This window comes from Hippocampus zosterae, chromosome 2, assembly GCF_025434085.1.
Source record: "Hippocampus zosterae strain Florida chromosome 2, ASM2543408v3, whole genome shotgun sequence".
Lineage (NCBI taxonomy): Eukaryota > Metazoa > Chordata > Actinopteri > Syngnathiformes > Syngnathidae > Hippocampus > Hippocampus zosterae.
This window is the reverse complement of record NC_067452.1, coordinates 34,560,787-34,579,464: the sequence shown is the minus strand read 5'-3', so window position 1 is coordinate 34,579,464 and position 18,678 is coordinate 34,560,787. Positions and strand designations below refer to the sequence as shown.

At 42.7% G+C, this 18,678-nt stretch overlaps 1 long non-coding RNA gene across 2 annotated transcripts in view; it reads right to left on the bottom strand.

Moving 5' to 3' along the window:
* Positions 1-18,678, bottom strand: part of LOC127595705 (uncharacterized) — a 53,009-nt gene that overhangs the window by 2,663 nt on the left and 31,668 nt on the right. The window contains exons 4-5 of one of the 2 annotated variants that reach the window (XR_007961305.1): positions 12,205-12,269; positions 7,256-9,264 (exon numbers count right to left, since the gene is read on the bottom strand). This is a non-coding gene — a long non-coding RNA (uncharacterized LOC127595705). Of the gene's footprint in view, positions 1-7,255; positions 9,265-12,204; positions 12,270-18,678 lie in introns of those variants that run through there. The other variant, XR_007961306.1, reaches the window with a different exon arrangement.

Here is an 18,678-nt window from a genome sequence, read left to right as displayed (position 1 = left end):
AAACAAATATGGTCACTATTTTTGACCAACTTATCTGATCGATCGAGTGGCTATTTTTCCAAAATGTGACATGCGAGAAATGACAAGAAAGTCGTTGTGGGGTACGCAATCACAGAATCAGTCATGTGGAATGTTGTCAAAAATGTGGTGGCTGTCTACAGTATATGTTGCAAATGAAATGATTTATGAACATGTTGGAGACTTTTGACCCAAGGTAGGTGCTTCCAAGTACATGTGTAACGCTAAGACTGCACATCTTACCGTGTTACTCTTTGACTCCAAAAAATGCACCAGGCAAGTTTTATCATGTAAAATTAATGGTGAATATTCATTCATCTTCCGAGCCGCTTGATCCTCACTAGGGTCACGGGGGGTGCTGGAGCCTATCCCAGCTGTCTTCGGGCAGTAGGCGGGGGACACCCTGAATCGGTTGCCAGCCAATCGCAGGGCACACAGAAACAAACAAACATCCACGCTCACACTCACACCTAGGGACAATTTAGAGTGTTCAATCAGCCTGCCACGCATGTTTTTGGAATGTGGGAGGAAACCGGAGCACCCGGAGAAAACCCACGCAGGCCCGGGGAGAACATATTTATTATGTTAATTTGCTAACAGTTGTGGATTCGTAGTTCTGTACAAACTTTGACAAAAGGGACCCTCCCACCGCCCCACACCCCATGAGAACACACTTACATCCTTATTTTCTGTAAAGAAACAATATTTGCTACTTGCTAGGAAAAAAAAAGAACAAAACCATTTCAAAGCATGTTTGGCATTGGGAGAGATAAAGCAATTCCCTGAAGTCTAAGTAGAACATTGTGTTTTCTATAAATAATGGGGAAAAATATGTGGGGGCGGTGGGATAAAAGTCTGTAATTTTATTTTAAGTCTATATCGCTGAGCTGAAGAAATACATTATATGACTCAAGGAACACACTGTGTGTTACTGCTAAGGTCCCATTTAGTCCATTTCAAATGCAATCGAGCTTAATCTTTTGGACAATTTGCTCCCAAATTCCTGTGGGACAATGTGGCCATAAAGGGCGAGAGGCTGTGCGTCTTTTAACAGGCACCATCACTTTCCTCAGCACCCAAAATCAGAAGATGATATATCATATCAGCTCATGCAATGTTTCAGCCTTTTGTAGCAAGCGTGAAACAAACGCTCTCACACACACACACACACACACACACACACACACACGCGCGCACGCACACACACACACGCATGCACGTTTTGTGCTCTCAGTCAGCAGCCCAGCATGTCTTGTTCTTCTCTGGCGCCGTGCTCACGCAGGCAGGTTGATAACCATGGAGAAGCCAGTTGGGAAAAAAGAGCAGGAGGTCCGACGCATTTAACATTTGGACAGTTTAACTTACATAGACTTAGGTCACGGGCCTCGTTGGCTGTCAGTTTGCTCATTAAAAGCCTTGTCCTCAAATGCTATCTTCTATAGCTTGGCCAGTCGCGGCTTAGCCCTACAACTGCAAAAACACCTTGTGAGCACACCTGTGGCTATCTGGTGAAAGCAGATTTAATTGTTCTAACTTTCACAATGTGGCATTGGCATCGTTAGATGAACAGGGATACATGATTTGTTGGAAATCATAATTTTCCAACCAATAAAGAGAAATCAGATAATTTCCCACAACACACATGATGGTCTAAACGCAGTGGGTGGGAATCACTGATGTAACTTAAGCATGTGTGGGGTGAGAAAAGTGGTGGCCATACTGATATAATAGTCATAATAGCTGGGCAATTACAGACACGACAAAGATGCCTTGTGACGGCTGAGTTACATTGAAATGGATGTTTAAAGTATCCAGTTGGAAATCTCAGCGGAGTGCACAGCAAGCACATGCATGCAAGGCAAACAGTTCTTTATTAGTTTACATGTAAAGACAGTATGGGTGAATTGTCGAGGTTATGACTTATAGCCTGCTTAATATTTCTTCCTTCACGTCCCGGTAATTGACAAGTAATGGCAAATGCCATCAATCTGTGCAAGCGTTGAAAAAGACTTTGATGTCAATCAGTTTGAGACTCAAACGCAGTTAAAACTGTGGCAGCAACAGGGGCTGACAGATATTCAATTTCAGGCTCAGTGAGGTCTAAGCAGGGACACACTGCATTAACTGTAGTAGAATGAATCGTGGGGATGTGAGGATGTGGGACATGGTCTAGAACTCTAGACCTACTTATATATATATATATATATATATATATATATATATATATATATATATATATTCATTCATTCATTCATCTTCCGAACCGCTTGATCCTCACAAGGGTCGCGGGGGGTGCTGGAGCCTATCCCAGCTGTCTCCGGGCAGTAGGCAGGGGACACCCTGAATCGGTTGCCAGCCAATCGCAGGGCACACAGAGACAAACAACCAACCACGCTCACACTCACACCTAGGGACAATTTAGAGTCTTCAATCAGCCTGCCACGCATGTTTTTGGAATGTGGGAGGAAACCGGAGCACCCGGAGAAAACCCACGCAGGCCCGGGGAGAACATGCAAACTCCACATAGGGAGGCCGGAGCTGGAATCGAACCCGGTACCTCTGCACTGTGAAGCCGACGTGCTAACCACTGGACTACCGGGCCGCTATATATATATATATATATATATATATATATATATATATATATATATATATATATATATATATATATATATATATATATATATATATATATATATATATATATATATATATATATATATATACACACACAGTATATATTAGTATTAATGGAACACTCGAAATTATCCCTAGGTGTGGGTGTAAGTGTGGATGGTTGTTTTTATGTGTGCCCTGCCATTGGCTGGCAACCAGTTCCGGGTGTCCCCCGCCTGCGGGTTGATCCTCAATGCTTGGCTTGCAACGTTGGGCTCTCGACAGCATTCGTTGTTTGCGCATCTGCGTTCGAGCCTAAAAACTGGCAAATCTTGATTTTCGTCCCGGTGCAAACCTCAATTTGACCGCTTGGGAATTTGGTTCATCTCTGTGCCTTGTTGGGTGGGTCCTTTCAAATGCATCTGACAAATTGGTAGCAGAAAGTTGTCTGAACTTTTGGCCTGCCTGAACTATTGCCGCGGAGTGTGTAATGTGATTTTGATGAATTTGATCAAGGTGTGGACAAATTCTGAGCTTGAGTGTGGTGGATGTCATCATATTTGATCCATAATCATTACAACGGTGTGGATTGAACACTCAGAATCATTGTAAAAAAATAATTCATTGAATGCAATATTATCATATTTATTACATTTTTTTTAACTCATGCACCCTTTGGACGTGGCACAGAATTGAGAGGGAGGCATAGTGAATTACCATATAAAATACAATGGAAGAATAATCCCTTGCTCACGATATTGCTCTTCCTTGGCAGAAAACATTCCTTTTCAAAATACGGTTTCTTTCCTCTTATATATTTTTTCCTTCTCTTAATTGACAGCATCACCAGCAAGTCCTTTGCGAACCAGAAATTTACAGCATGAACATTTTTCATCCAAAACACTATCATTTATAAATTCATCTCCTGGGAAACCTTGAACAGCCACCATTTGCAACACCGCCAGCCATACATCAGCCAGAATGAATATATACAACTTATCCAAGCCATTGCTTCATTTTCCTTTGGGCACCATATCAGAATATGTATGATTCTGCCACGGAGAAAGGAAAAACTTAAAAGCTGTAGTCAAAGGGCTGGACTGTATTGTGAATCGCAGATTGGATGTATAAACAGAGCCGCAATAAAAGACAATCTGGAAAACAGTAATATTTTAATTTCTCTATTTCTGCAAAATGTATTTGTAAGATCAAAATTATTTACAGTACATACTGTATTACAATAGTATAGTACAATTAGTGGCTTCAATGTTGTAAGGTTGTAAGTATCAACTCCTCTCAAGTTGTATCTGCCTTTAGAATTGCATGGCGAGCGGCAGCAAATGTCAAAGTCACACTGAAACCATTTTTCGATAAATTCATCGTTTTCCATTTTTACTCATGTATATTTCATAAATGTTATAGCTTGTTTATCAATTCGATGGGGGACAAATTATATACACTGTACATTGCATGCTGCATACCTGTATCTAAATTGCTTTCAGTTTCACTGTCAAGCTTGTGCATTCATTTTGTGAAACAAGAAAGGCAGTTTCAAGGCGGCCACTTCGACTAAGACATTTCCATACTAGAGTTCGTTTGTGTGCTTCCAAAATCACCCTGCACAGGAACAACAGAACTCAGTGCTGCACTCGAAGCATTTAGAAGTATAGCACAAGGACAAAAAAGGGGTTGACGTCTCTGGCTGACTGTGATTATACGCAAAAATATTACCGGACTGAGAGAATTGGTTGTGACAAATTGGCAAGGAGAAAAAAAAATAAAACCGCATGTAATGAATGGGGCGAGACAAAACAGAACACAAGCAAAAAGGCTGTAATAAAAAATTTGCAATACAAACAAGGCTGTGGCAATATTCCCATTTTATCTGCCTGTCAGTGGGACTTCATTGATATTCAGGCAGAGTGCTCCTTCCAGCAGCACATATCAAAAGGCAGTGTTATGATCAATAAACATGCCATGGGAATTAAGATGCCTTTCCCCTTTGATAGCATTGGTCAGGTGCCCAGAAAGTATTTAGAAACGGGATTTAGCTCTCAAGCTCATTCACCGTGAGTCACTGACTACGTTTACACCAGAGCAGAAAATCAGATTTTTAAATTTGTGGCTCTGCTGAGCCGCCGATCCTTTGTGTGCTTCCTCAACTCTTATGAATGAGAAACTGAAAGGCCTTTCTATATTTATGTGACCTTGAAAAGAATTAAAAGTTGGGACTGGTTGTTAAAAAAAAGGCCATAAACAGCTTGTTAAAATCAATCTTGTGACATTTCCGAATGCAGGAGTGAGTGTGGCACTGCTTCAAATTAGGAGCTGCATGAAATGGGGGTCAATAAAATCCGAGTGAAAATGAGCATCCGTGCTCAAGCAAGTTATGTTCAGCACTGAAGCCATTCAAAAACTACCATCCACTTCGGCCCAGAACTATTCACAGTATTTGACTTGTTGAGCGATTTTCCTTTATATGCCTCCACAGTGGATTGAAAATAAAACAGTCAAAATATGATTGAAGTATAGATCCATCCATTTTCCGATCCGCTTTAGCCTCACAAGGGTCACTAGAGCCTATCCTATTTGTCTTCAGGCAGAAGGCGGGGGACACCCTGAACCGGTTGCCATCCAATTGCAGGGCACACAGTCTATGTTTTTGGAATGTGGGAGGAAACCAGAGCACATGGAGAAAACCCACGCAGGCACAGAGAGAATATCCAAACTCCAGACAAAAAGGCCAGAGCTGGATTCGAACCCTGCATCTCTGCACTGTGAGGTCGACGTGATAGCTAGTCGGCCACTGGCCCACTCTGAAGTGTAAATCTTTATCTAAAACTTATTAGGTGTCAACAAAAATAAGCCTTTCACGTTTATGTAGGAGTGATAGCATTTTTATACAGAGCAGTTCTTTTTTTCAGGGTATCAAACAAGCCTCCACGTTCCTTTTAATTTATTGGAAGGGGAGGTGCTTGCTATGTGGGAGGCCTATAATTGCAGACAATTGTGTTGTTGTTGTTGTTTTTTTTAAATGATTGGTCAAGGGAATGCAAAAGTCCTCTCAGACAGTGTGATTAATTACAAGTACAGATACGTGTGTAGAAAAGAAAAAAACCCGCCTGTGGTCAAAGTAGAGGTACTGATTCAACTATGCAAAAGTATAAAAGTACAGAGAGCACTTAACACCCCCCCCCCCCATCACCACCACCAAAACTGTTGTAAACCTCTCAATATTCAGGACCATGAATAATGTTTTTCGTGGAAGTTTTCATGGTCCTTTTCCAGGCGAATCATGAAAAAAAACATTCATGACTTTCCAACTGCACATCATGCTGTATTATAGATCCTTCAATGGCCAAACGCCCTCAGTGACCGCTGACGGCTCATCCCGCTTCCATTTGCACTGCAGCCAAATGCTGCTGCAATTACTATCAGTCACGGCAAACACAAGTGGAACAATCAGAGTGATGAGAATCAGTCTGCGACACCCTGACACGCACACACTCACACACATACTCAGAGATAATCGTTATAGCTTGGCAAAGCAGCAGCACTCAGCCACCTGCTGCCATCTCCCTACCTTTGCTTCAGGCACCAGCATAACCTGAGACGTTAGACATTAATCCAGTTTAATTATCTTATTGTTTAATTGTCTGTGAGCTACCTAATGATCTTATCAAAATCAAGTGTGCCAAACACCTGGATGGCACAAATTTAAAGAGTTTCTTCAATGGACTTGAAATGGGTCAGTGGTAGTGCTCTGCTGAGTCCACTGGCCCTATTTTTGTTTTCGCGCAAAGCAGAGTCGAACTGAAGTTTTCTTTCTTTTGGTATTTTCCTACACTTTGCGCAGGTAGAATTGAGCTTAACGGCGCATTTGCGGCGGTGTGCGCCGTTGTGGGGTGGAATGTCGTCGGGTGCTGGCCAATAGTTATTTGCATGAAAATCATGGCGGTAAGATTGCACGCCATGTTTGACATTTACTGAAACAGAAATAGACTTGCTGGTGTCATATGTGATATTGGCAGGTAAACTGCAAGATCTGTCATTGTGGATGATGTGAATGTGATGCGAGCAATTGGAGGCCTTGCACCCGTGGATCAATTTTTACGGTACACCCCAGTTTCGATATTCATTCTACTCGTTAATAATACTTTGTTATAATGCATCAGCTTTATATGGCAATTTTCTGTTATACACTCAGACCTCACAATGGATATTCATGTACGTGCGAATTCATGACACGATTCGGACAGAGCGGTATTCGAACACTGGACCCTTAGGTTACCGGACAACCCACTCTGCGGACGTTTCTTGTATTTTATTTAAATTGTGTACCTTGTTGTGCTTCTAAAGCCTAGAGCCAAGGGGGCGGATTGGGGGGGGGGGGGGGATAGCAGGAGAAAGTGTACCTTTGAAAGCCCATTTCGATGTATTGATGGGGAAAGTTGGACAAATATTTTGGTATTCCCATCTTTATGTCTAGTCTTTTATGAGCCAAAAAAACCTGACGGCAATTTCCGTGATTAATTTTAGTCCAAGGCAATTAATAGTGAGGGGAGAATGAAGCTTCAAATTTGCTTCATGAACCAGTTGTATCTTTGGCTGCACAAGGTCCGTGTTATTCATGGGTTTTTGTAGTCATAGTGAGGTCACAATGACAATTTCATATTCTTCAAAATGATTCAATGTCCTAACTTAACCTCACCCTAATTGTAGTAGTGTGAGAATAAGTGATATACTTGACTGATTCTAAACCATTTCACTCTCATCTAAAAATTACTTCTTAGGAAAGGTTTTCTAACAGTGAGGTGCTACTGCATGTTTTTGACAAAAGATTGATGAAGGAAAATGTCTGGTTATAAGGCAGACTACTCTTAGAATGGCACCCCGATTGTCTGTCAACCGCCAGCAAAATTAATAACACTTCTCATCCAACCACGAAGGAAGCTGGCATACCCAAAGAAAAGCCACACAAGCACAGGGAGAACCTGCAAACTTCACACAAGAAAGTCAGTCGTAATTAAAACCGAGAACCTGCGATCTGCACCATGTCTTACTCCTGCGGCCATCGGTTTGACCGACAACACGACTAACAAACAGAAACACTGCAAAGAAAATCCTTGACAGTCACAAGTGACGCTTTTGCAGGTGACCTCTTCAGAAAATCGTACTTTTTCACTTACTCCAGGTTGCAAAAACTGTTATGATAGCAAGTTCATTGGATGATTGGCCGTGTGGACGGAGCGCATGCGGCTAGGTGAGGGTGGCATTTTCAGGGTGATTGAGTGGACGGCTGCCCAGCCTTTGTGTTCCAAATCCGGGGGAATCTGCTGGCCATTGTGGACCCCTGCTTGTTCTCCAGCCAGAGAGCTGAGAGAGGCGATTTCAAGCCGATGAATACTCGTCGTTTTTTTTTTAATTGTTCTCTCTCTTTATCCTCAGTGTGTCTGCGCTGTCTGTCTCTATATGCTTTGTCAGCCTCATCCAGCTATAGTGCAGTAACCAAGTTATAGCAGTGCGAGCTCCTGCGCCTGCCGCGCAGCATGCGCTTGCAGCTCATTATAGCTGATGTGGGCACTTTACATTTTCACCTTTTGTCTCGGTTAATGGGCGTAAAAAAGCTTGGCTTTTTGGAGACAATGCTATTTTTGTTGAGTCTAAAATCCATACTTATCCTCTTTTTTACCACACAGCAGCTCCCTTCAAATCATCAGCGTGGAAAAGCCTCTGAAACAGCATGTCGACTGTCAGACATTAGCCAAGTTCAGCTGAAACCGCCTCTAATGAGATTCCTTCAGGTGGGTTGGCAGTGCCTCCGGGCAGAGGGATGCACCGATTTCCGCTGTCTGGAAAAATGCAGCAAAAATAGATTTAGCGCACAATGAGCTTTAAATTCTCTCCCTCCAGAAGTTCAGAGAGATGACGGGTGCACAGATTACAGTCATGTTATTTTTATGTGACAACCTGGCTGAACGCTACAACTAAAACATTTTAGAAGTCGCACTTAACATCCTGGAGAAAATTGCTCAGTGTGCAAGGGCCCGTTTTGATCCTCCTTTATATCACGCATAAAATAATATTTGGAGCAGAGGAGCAACATGAAAAGTATATTTCCATTGAAGTAAAGTGGCGTCAATAAATGCACTCCACACACCTGTCAATCAATCTAAAATGTTCATTTATGTAAGAATACAATGGATTTCATATCTTGAAGGGATTCGAGTGAAGAGATGAAGTCCGAGCACCACTTATCCATCAATATGCATATTCCGTATGCAGCAATCTATGCAATAATTTGGATAGATTGTAATGCTATGGCAACTAACCATAAGGCAAGGCACCAAATCTGCCAGAAGAGTGAACAAGTAATAGCGGGGCAAATTGTTAGTAAAGTAGTGAAACATTTCTCCATTTCTGGGTCAACAACCGTAGTTGGGAACCATGAACACACAACGCCGCTTCGGCACTGACACATTAAAAGCGCCAGGAAGCCCCATTTGTTTCCTGTCTCACGCTGGGGCCGTGGTGTCTCCGTGCTCCATTTTCTGTCTCTGTGTGCCGTGGACTGTTGCTTGGAGGTGGGGATGTAGGTTGGAGAGCAGATGAGAGGAGAGGCATGCTCTCCTTTACATGGGAAGGAGACATGAATCATGAATCAGTGGCTCATCACAAGCGCAGCGTGGGGATAAATGGCTCAGCGAACAGCGCTCGAAACAATTCAAACTTCATTGACTTTTCCACGGATATCTCCACTATACAACAAAAAAAAAAAGGAAAAAAACCCTGAGAAAGACTTGGTGGTATGTGATGAATCTTTCATTGCCTTTGGAAAAGCGATGATTAAGCATCCGCCTCTGAAGACGATTTGGAGGCTGAGCTTCATGCTGAGATGCAAAATATTCAAGAACTGTGAAAAATTCATCAAACCAAATGCGGTCGGTGAAGCACAGAGGAGGCAAGGACAGATGTTGGGGGCTGGCAAGAGGACATGGCGATAGCAAGCACCTAAAAGTGGAACTGTCCAACGTCGATTGCTTCCTAAATCGTACAATTTCGTGTTGACGTTTGAGACGTTTCGTATTTTAGCTTGAGAGATTACAGCTCAGTGAGCATCTCAAGTCGAAACTTGGGATTTTCTTTTACTTTGGCATTTTGTCTTTTCCTGTGAGTGACGCCCCCACCGACGAGAACAGGAAAAATATGATGACGTCCATAAAGCCAGAACTTAGTATTCATGTGTCTGAATTGGCTGTGGCGGCCCGGTATCCAGTGGTTAGCACGTCGGCTTCACAGTGCAGAGGTACCGGGTTCGATTCCAGCTCCGGCCTCCCTGTGTGGAGTTTGCATGTTCTCCCCGGGCCTGCGTGGGTTTTCTCCGGGTGCTCCGGTTTCCTCCCACATTCCAAAAACATGCGTGGCAGGCTGATTGAACACTCTAAATTGTCCCTAGTTGCGAGTGTGAGTGCGAATGGTTGTTCGTTTCTGTGTGCCCTGCGATTGGTTGGCAACCGATTCGGGCCTACTGCCCGAAGACAGCTGGGATGGGCTCCAGCACCCCCGCAACCCTGGTGAGGATCAAGCGGCTCGGAAGATGAATGAATGAATGAATGAATTGGCTGTTAAGAATATTTAAAAAGGACGACATATTACGTAAGATGCTGCCTGTGTTTTTATTTTGAATATTTCCATCCACTTTATACAGATGTATTTTTACACTTGCAAAGTGAAGAATGTTAAAATGAGAGATAGCCTGGAGACTTCATAAAATTATGATGACGATAACAATTTGAGTCTGGAACAGATCTTTTTTTTTTTTTTTAAATCATAACTGGCTGTCATGGAATTTGACTAACCACTGTATCTGAGCTTCTTTGTAACTTGATTTAACACAAATACAAAATACACGATATCAATTGTGAGTGACAATTTTCAATGCTCAATTCTCAAGGCACCACTGTGTTTTAAAAGCAGACAACGTTATGCACGTCCATTTTCTATTACCGTAATTACAGCGCATTATGTTTCATTCTAACTCCTATTTAATGTTATTGTTATTACTTTGTGACAGGCTCGTTTGCTCTGTATCTTTATTCACGGGTCCATGTTGAGTATATTGACTATATTTGTGATTCAGCAATTCAGGAACAGCCCGGATTTTTATTTTCGAAGGAAAGAAATTCCTGAAAAACACCCATCCATGCCTATCCATTATATTTTTGCGCTCCCAGTAATGACCTTCAATGGCGCCAAATCACCCCGCTCCCACTAAAGCGCCACGTTAGCGGATGAGCAGTTTGCATTAGCCACCAGCGCATAGCCCCGTCACCTTGACACCAAACAGCAGCATAATGGAAGATCTGTCGCTGTCTGTGAAGCAGTGGTGGAAGTTATTAGAGTACGTATCACTGAATCAAAAACGTTTTTTTCAGAGATTGCACCAAATCTTCATGCTTCTGGTCCTTTTTTTTATCTCTCCCCCACCCCGACAAGTAAAATCCTTTGCAAGCCATTTATTTTTATGGTAGAAGTGTGAGATGAGTTTGAAATGATGATAAAGTGTTTAGGAAACATCGACTGAGGTGCCGTAGATCTCTGGTTTAAACTGTTCATATAAACATTGTGAGTGTCGGCATCTCGTATCGGAGCTTGAAATGACGTTTCAACGTCAGTGGCATTCACGTGACTTTGTGAAAGCCCGCCTCAGTTCTTCCTCTGCCAACTATACGTCTCTTTTAGCTCTTTGTTTGTTATGGCTCCCATCCCGAGACACCCGCTGCTGATTGACCAGGACAGCATCGTCAGCATCAAGTTTCCTTAACTTTTCTCAATTTCTTTTTTTTTTTTTTTGTTAGTATATGGAAGAGTCATCCATAATGACAACATTTCACGAAGAGACTGAGACTGAATGAACAAAATTCTTCTCACCGGTTTGCTTCTTTCTTGGAATATAATTGACGACAACCTCAGTCCATAGAAAAAGTTATTCTGCTCTCAGATACCCAAGAAGAAACTGTGGATCTGCAGCGGTACCAAGGAAATAATGTCATGATAATTGTTTTTGCTCCGCATTCAATCAACTCCTCATTTCCAATTTTAAAAAAAAAAGACTGAGCCTATTTTGTACAAAGACAGTTGAAGAGCCTCTCCAATTAACTTGTCGATTACACATACATTTTGGAAGTTCTTCTGAGACACAGACAAGCAGATTTTCAACACTGCAGTAATTTTGTAGACTCCTGACCACCATAAAATTCTTCAAAACATAGAAAGCGATTAAAAAGTATATGGCTGTACAAAAGTTCCCAGTTGCCTTCATTATCCATCCATTTTCTAATCCGCTCATCCTCACAAGGGTCGCATGGTGTGCCAGACCCTATCCCAGCTGTCTTCGGGCAGTAGGCGAGAGACACCCTGGACTGGTTGCCGACCAATCGTAGGGCACACAGAGACAAACAACAATCGACGCTCACATCCACACCTCGGGACAATTTCGAGTGTTCCATTAACCTGCCCTGCGTGATTTTGGAATGTGGGAGGAAATCGGAGGACCCGGAGAAAACTCACCCAGGCATGGGGGAGAAATTCCACACAGGAAGGCCAGAGCCGGAATCGAACCCTGCACCAGCCGCCTGGAATAAGTTCCAAAATGTCAGACAGTTAATGACAGTGTTGCTTAAAAAAGAGAAACTGCAATGTCTCCTGAGCTGCGGGACAGTATCAGTGCGAAATAAATTCAATTTGAGTCGGCACTGCACACGGAACAGCTTGCTCATTTAGCCAACCCATAAAAACAACATAAGGCCCAAGCATTAAATGTCAGAAAGCCTGCACACCCATTAGACTATTTTATTTGGCTATTTAATATAAATGTTTTTGTAATTTATGTCATCGAGACGTGCACAAGCAAACAATTGTGTGACCCAAGCACATTTTTTAGAATAAATATCAACAACACCCTCGCCTGGAGTATATACGAGTGCGGAAGAAGCGGAGGGTGGGATGGGAGCCACCAAGCAGTAATGTGCACCGTGTAACGTGTGAGAGCGAGCGAGATCCCGCATGAGCCGTGTGGAGCGAGGGATGCATGGCTGAGCAATTCTCGTCCAGTTGGCTGCTTGTGTGAGTGTGTATGGTAGGGGGTCCCCGTGAGAGCTTTGATCATTACCAAGTGTGACAGAGGAGTTCTGACAGAGAGGTAACACCCACCACCCCGCCCTAACCTGAAACACACTCACACACACGCAGCAGAAACAACATTGCCATGACCACGAGTGTCACCGCTTTACACGGCAGATGCGGAAATATATATAATTATATATATATATATTTTTTTTTACCTGAAGACTGGAACTTAAAAAATATGTCTCCAGTGTCTTTGTCCAAAGCAAAAGTTTGTTTGTTCTAATAAGTCTGTCACGTAACAAGGCGGGTGGCCCGGTAGTCCAGTGGTTAGCACGTCGGCTTCACAGTGCAGAGGTACCGGGTTCGATTCCAGCTCCGGCCTCCCTGTGTGGAGTTTGCATGTTCTTCCCGGGTCTGCGTGGGTTTTCTCCGGGTGCTCCGGTTTCCTCCCACATTCCAAAAACATGCGTGGCAGGCTGATTGAACACTCCAAATTGTCCCTAGGTGTGAGTGTGAGCGTGGATGGTTGTTCGTCTCTGTGTGCCCTGCAATTGGCACCGATTCAAGGTGTCCCCCGCCTACTGCCCGAAGACAGCTGGGATAGGCTCCAGCACCCCCCGCGACCCTAGTGAGGATCAAGTGGCTCGGAAGATGAATGAATGAATGAATGAACGAATGAACGAATGAATGAATGAATGAATGAATGCATGAATGAATGAATGAATGAACGTAACAAGGCGGTGGTGGAACCCAAAAAAAGCAGGCAGGAGGTGGGAGCAGGGTGAACTTGACGAATTATATTTAATAAAACAGAGAAAACTGAATCCAAAACAAACAAAGTGCTAACAACCAAAACTAATCCAAAGTAGCAAAACAAAACCATGACTGTGGCAAAAAAATTAACAGGAACAGAACCATGACAGAAACAAACATGACAGTTGCAAGCAAACCGCAACAATGACCCGACAATGAGTGTTCGGGCAGGAGTCCTTTTATACGCTAATTACCTAATGACCAACAGGTGTGCAGCTGCAGGGGGAGCCCTACAGTGCCACCTGTTGGTCCCAAACCGAATCATGACAAAGTCAATACTAAGCAACTGAAGAAAAAAAAAGAAAAGATATCCATCCAAGAAATGAGTTATGAGAATGAAAAAGGAATCAATTTTTGCACTCTCGTATTGAACATTATTCCATAAAATGACTGACCAGAAATATGATGTGCTGGTGGACTCTTTGAAGGGTTGTTCGAGGGCGGAGACGATCCTAGCTGAAGTTGGATCAGAGGCAGGGGAGAAACTGAAGTACTCATTAGGCAAGCATCAATTTTATCAGCTGGATCCGAACCCCCTTATGACCCTTGTTCGGATAAAGCGATTCGGAACATGGATGAAAGTGGCTACACAGGTTGATTGCACCTTCAGCCATCTGAGGGAAAAGTATTTATTTGTCCACTATACATCGCTGGCATAGATAGCCGATCAAAGGCATATTTCTACGAAGCACTTTCAGACAGCGAGCATGAAATCGGATAATTTCCCTGACATTGCCACTTTGGTTAGGAACCACTTGGCTGAGCCCCTTGCAAATAGTTCAACACTTTTATTATCTTACATCAGTTAACGGGTAATCGAGTGTAGTAGTGATTAGAATTTAAATGAAAGTATACATGAGGATTCTGCGACATTTCATGCCATTTACGTCCAATGAATAAATTCTTTGTCTCGTTAGCCTATTTAGGGAGCCAAAATGACGAAATGAGCTTGTTGCAGGTTATAATTTGGTGTTTTATGACACCGATGTTCACCCTTTGACACTGTTCAATGTTCACTGCCCCCTGGAAATGACAGACCAGTGAACCCCCCCACCACCACCACACCCCGCAACAGGCAATCAAATCATCCATCTTTGAAAATTCCAGCAGCGCACACACACTCTTGGGCCAATAATGGAACATTAATTTCCCAATTTATTTTGTTTCCGCTTGCCAGCCTGCCAGTCCTTCAGGTGTATTCATTGTGGTTTGCTTCTCAGACAGCCTGTGAACTTGTAATTAGTTTCTCCTGGCTGTCTGTCTCATCGACGCTGTGAGCGTTTGTGTGTGTGTGTGTGTGTGTGTCACATCCAGACAGAAATCAATTTCAGGCAGTGATCTATCAGCTTATGTAGCAAGCGATCCAATCATCAAATAATGCATCTGATATCACGCTGCCAAGGTGGTCTGTTCAGGGAATGATTCATTCTTGCACAGCCTTGTTCACTTTTTCATGAACATTCTCATAGTATTACACGCACACACACACACACACACACACAATTGTAATTGCGGTGATGGATCGTATATGGAAGCCCGACTAACTCAATGTCATCACAGCAGGGGAAAGAAAAAAAATCTTTGCAGTTTTCCTCGTCTGTTCGATATCATCAATCTGAGATGTTCAAGCTTTTGTTTCCCTTTGATTCACGTTCCACATCTCCCACAAACGCTAGATTCTACGGTCGGTAATTAACTTTTTGTCTGGGTCTATCGCTGTGCCTGATGGATTTTGCAGTCTTCCAGCCATTGAACACCTTTTACAAATCCGCACTTTGCAATTCACTGCATGTGAATATAACGCCAGTGTAGACCTTCGAATCTAATACAATGTCTTGTTTGAGTTTGAACACAATGTTTTCCTGAACCTTAGGTGACCAAGATTTTGCCCATAGAAATACAAATAATCACTTGCGACGTCAAATTGTCGCCATCCTAAAAGTTTACTGTGCAGGCAATGTTTTGAAAATCAGAAAGAAATTCAATCCAAATGTTGATGAACCGAGACTTTCTGCTCTGCAACTATACAACCGTCTTCTCAGACAGTGTTGATGGCTTTTCCACCCACTTCACTTGAATGTGTGCGCTTCAGATTTGTGTGTGTGTGTGTGTGTGTGTGTGTGTGTGTATGCGTGCAAATGCATGTGCTGAGCTGGTCATGTTTTTCCCTCTTGAGACTTGGAGGGCCACACACCTGCCGTTTGGCTTTGTGTCAGTATTTCCATGTAAATGCATGGTTTGTGTAACCAGGAGCAACTGTGTGTTTGTGTGTTTACCAGCCGCACTCACTAAGAGTATGAGTATGTTGGCTGAATGCAGCGCGTGTGTGTGTGTGTGTGTGTATCACTAATGTCATAATGGACAGAGACAGCCTCTCCCACAGAGTTGTCATGGTTACCACATGAAGACATGGGTCCGCAAATACTATATCATTATATACATCAGTCCTACACACACACGCGCACTCACACACACACTCACGTTTTTCTCACTCGCAATTATCAGTGAGCCTGATATCAGGCATGCCCCATGCAATCAATAGACACGCTCATGCTCCAAGTCACCCACTTGCCGTTAACACAACACATCTTCACATGCAGCTACAGACTCATCTTTCTGTTCCGGTAAGTTGTCATTGACCCATTTCGACACGCCGTTCCCTTTCTCGTTTCATTTGCTGGCCATCTCTCTCTCTCACTCTCCTTCAAGAGAAAGGTCAGCTCTCACTGGGAGACGAAGCGAGCGGCCTGTTAGAGACAGAATGGGCGGGAGTCATATCCTACTCCACACACATTTCCTCATTTTAAAACTCCTTCGACTTGAACTGAATCATGCCTACTTCCAACCATCCAAATTTTAAAAGAGCATGGGAACTGTCAGAGTACACTGTCAGAAAAAAAAGGGGACTGTAGGGCTCAATTTTTATAGTCCAAAGTACATTTTTTTTGTGATGTACCATCCATTTTTCAATCTGCTTTATCCTCATAAGGGTCACAGGGGGTGCTGGAGCCTATCTCAGCTGTCTTCGGGCAATAGGTGGGGGACACCCTGAACCGGTTGCCAGCCAATCGCAGGGCACACAGAGACGAATAACCATCCGCGCTCACACACTCACACCAAGGGACAATTTAGAGTGTTCCATTAACCCGCCACACAGTTTTTGGAATGTGGGAGGAAACCGAAGTACCTGGACAAAACCCACCCTTTAACTGATTTAACTGATGCTCACCCAACCCCCCCCCCCAAAAAAAAACCCCCCAACAACAACAAAAAGATCTTGATCTGTCACTGTGTGGCCCGGTACTGGTCCACGGATTGGTGGTTGGGGACCACTGTTGTATCACCAATCACCACGCCGTGTGTGTGCGTGTGTGTTGCTTTTATTTGAATTTTTTTACTTCTTTCGGCTGCGTGTTGACTGATGGGAATAGTGATGGCCTGAACGAAAGGTTAAGCCTGTAGCTGTTTTAAATACAGTATATAACATGCAACACACTTTGTTTTATGTTGACTTTGACAGTGAACAAACGGACTGTCAATAGACAGATTGAAACCACAGTTTTTTAAAAATTGTGATGAACTATTAATCCAATCTGACACTGCCGTCGCACATTTGCGTGTCAAATTTGCGCTCGCTAGTCAAAGAGAAAAAACATCTCGCTCTTGAAAAAGTATACAATCACTTGTGTTTCACGGCACTATTGTGTATGGATTTCGAGGACAACCATATCTATGATGTGAACAAATCAAGTAAATAATACATGTGCAAAATAAAACTGAGGGCAACCAAGATGTATTGATATCTTTAACCACAACTATTGTAGTCTTGTCGTTGATATCATTCACAATTTTAAGGATTGTTGCGCAAAATACCATGGAAGCTGTCAAACTTTCTTAAACTATGGGCTTATTAATGGCAAAAATAAAAATAAAAAGAAACCACGGCGACAGCACATTTAAAACCGCAAGCATCCTTGACTGCCCTCTGCACAAAATAGATGGAATTCTCCCTTCTGTTTTTTTCTCTTTCCCTCACACGTCACCTTGGCCCGTCTGCTGTGGGAAACGCCATCAGACACCTAATGCAATTTTATGTCATGTCCAAATGCCATTGGCTGTCGTGCCCGAACAGAATATTTTACTATTTTTACAAAATATGCACGCCTGCATCAACAACACATTCAAAGAAACACCACGTTGGTGCCCAAAGTCAGAGAAGAAGAGAACCTTGTGTAAAACGACCAATAAAAGATGAATTTGCAGGAGGATTTGATTCACTCTAACAACCTCAAGGAGACTGACACAGGTGGAATATGAATGAGGAGAGTACAGTGTGTGTGTGTGTGTGTGTGTGTGTGTGTGTGTGAATGAGGGGAGGTGTGATGGAAAGCAAGGAGAGAAAGAGAGAATTATCAATGATACACAAAGCAGGGGGAGGACAAAAACTAAAGTGGAAATATAGACCATAAGGACAGAGAAGGATCAAAAAGCTTCAAAGCAAACTGACAGGTGTGAGGAGACAGATTAGTAAGATAATGACCGTAGACAACAAGACGAGGAAATAAACAGCGTGCGCTCACCTTTGAGAGAGACAAGAAGACAAAAGAGGCTTTGGACAAAAATAATGTGATCCTTCAGGAGAAGATGCGCACACGAGCGGGCAAGGTTACACGTCCTCCATTTTTGTCTTGAATTACTAGTCAACGGCTAATCATTTCGTGTGTGTGATGATTGAAAAAAAGTCTTGACTTTTTTTCTAATACCTCAGGATTTTTGAGATATTTCAATTTCTTCTTTTTAAATGTGACGTATAAAAGCTTGCGTGATTTTACCATGTATTGTAATTTATAACTATGACGTCAGAAACAAAATTCCAGCTGTTTCTGAACGGAACCCTTAGTTCATGCTTATTACTTACTGTATTCTCTTTTTTTCTTCTTATTATTATGATTACTAATTTGAAAACTTGCGCTGGGGGGAAAAGAGCAGTTTCAAGTCAGCGCAAAAAGTTAATTTAGTAGTTTTTTTTCATCACTGATGAAAAACAAAATCGTAAAAACTTTTTGACTGGTGTTGTTTTTACAAACATACTGCAAACTTTTA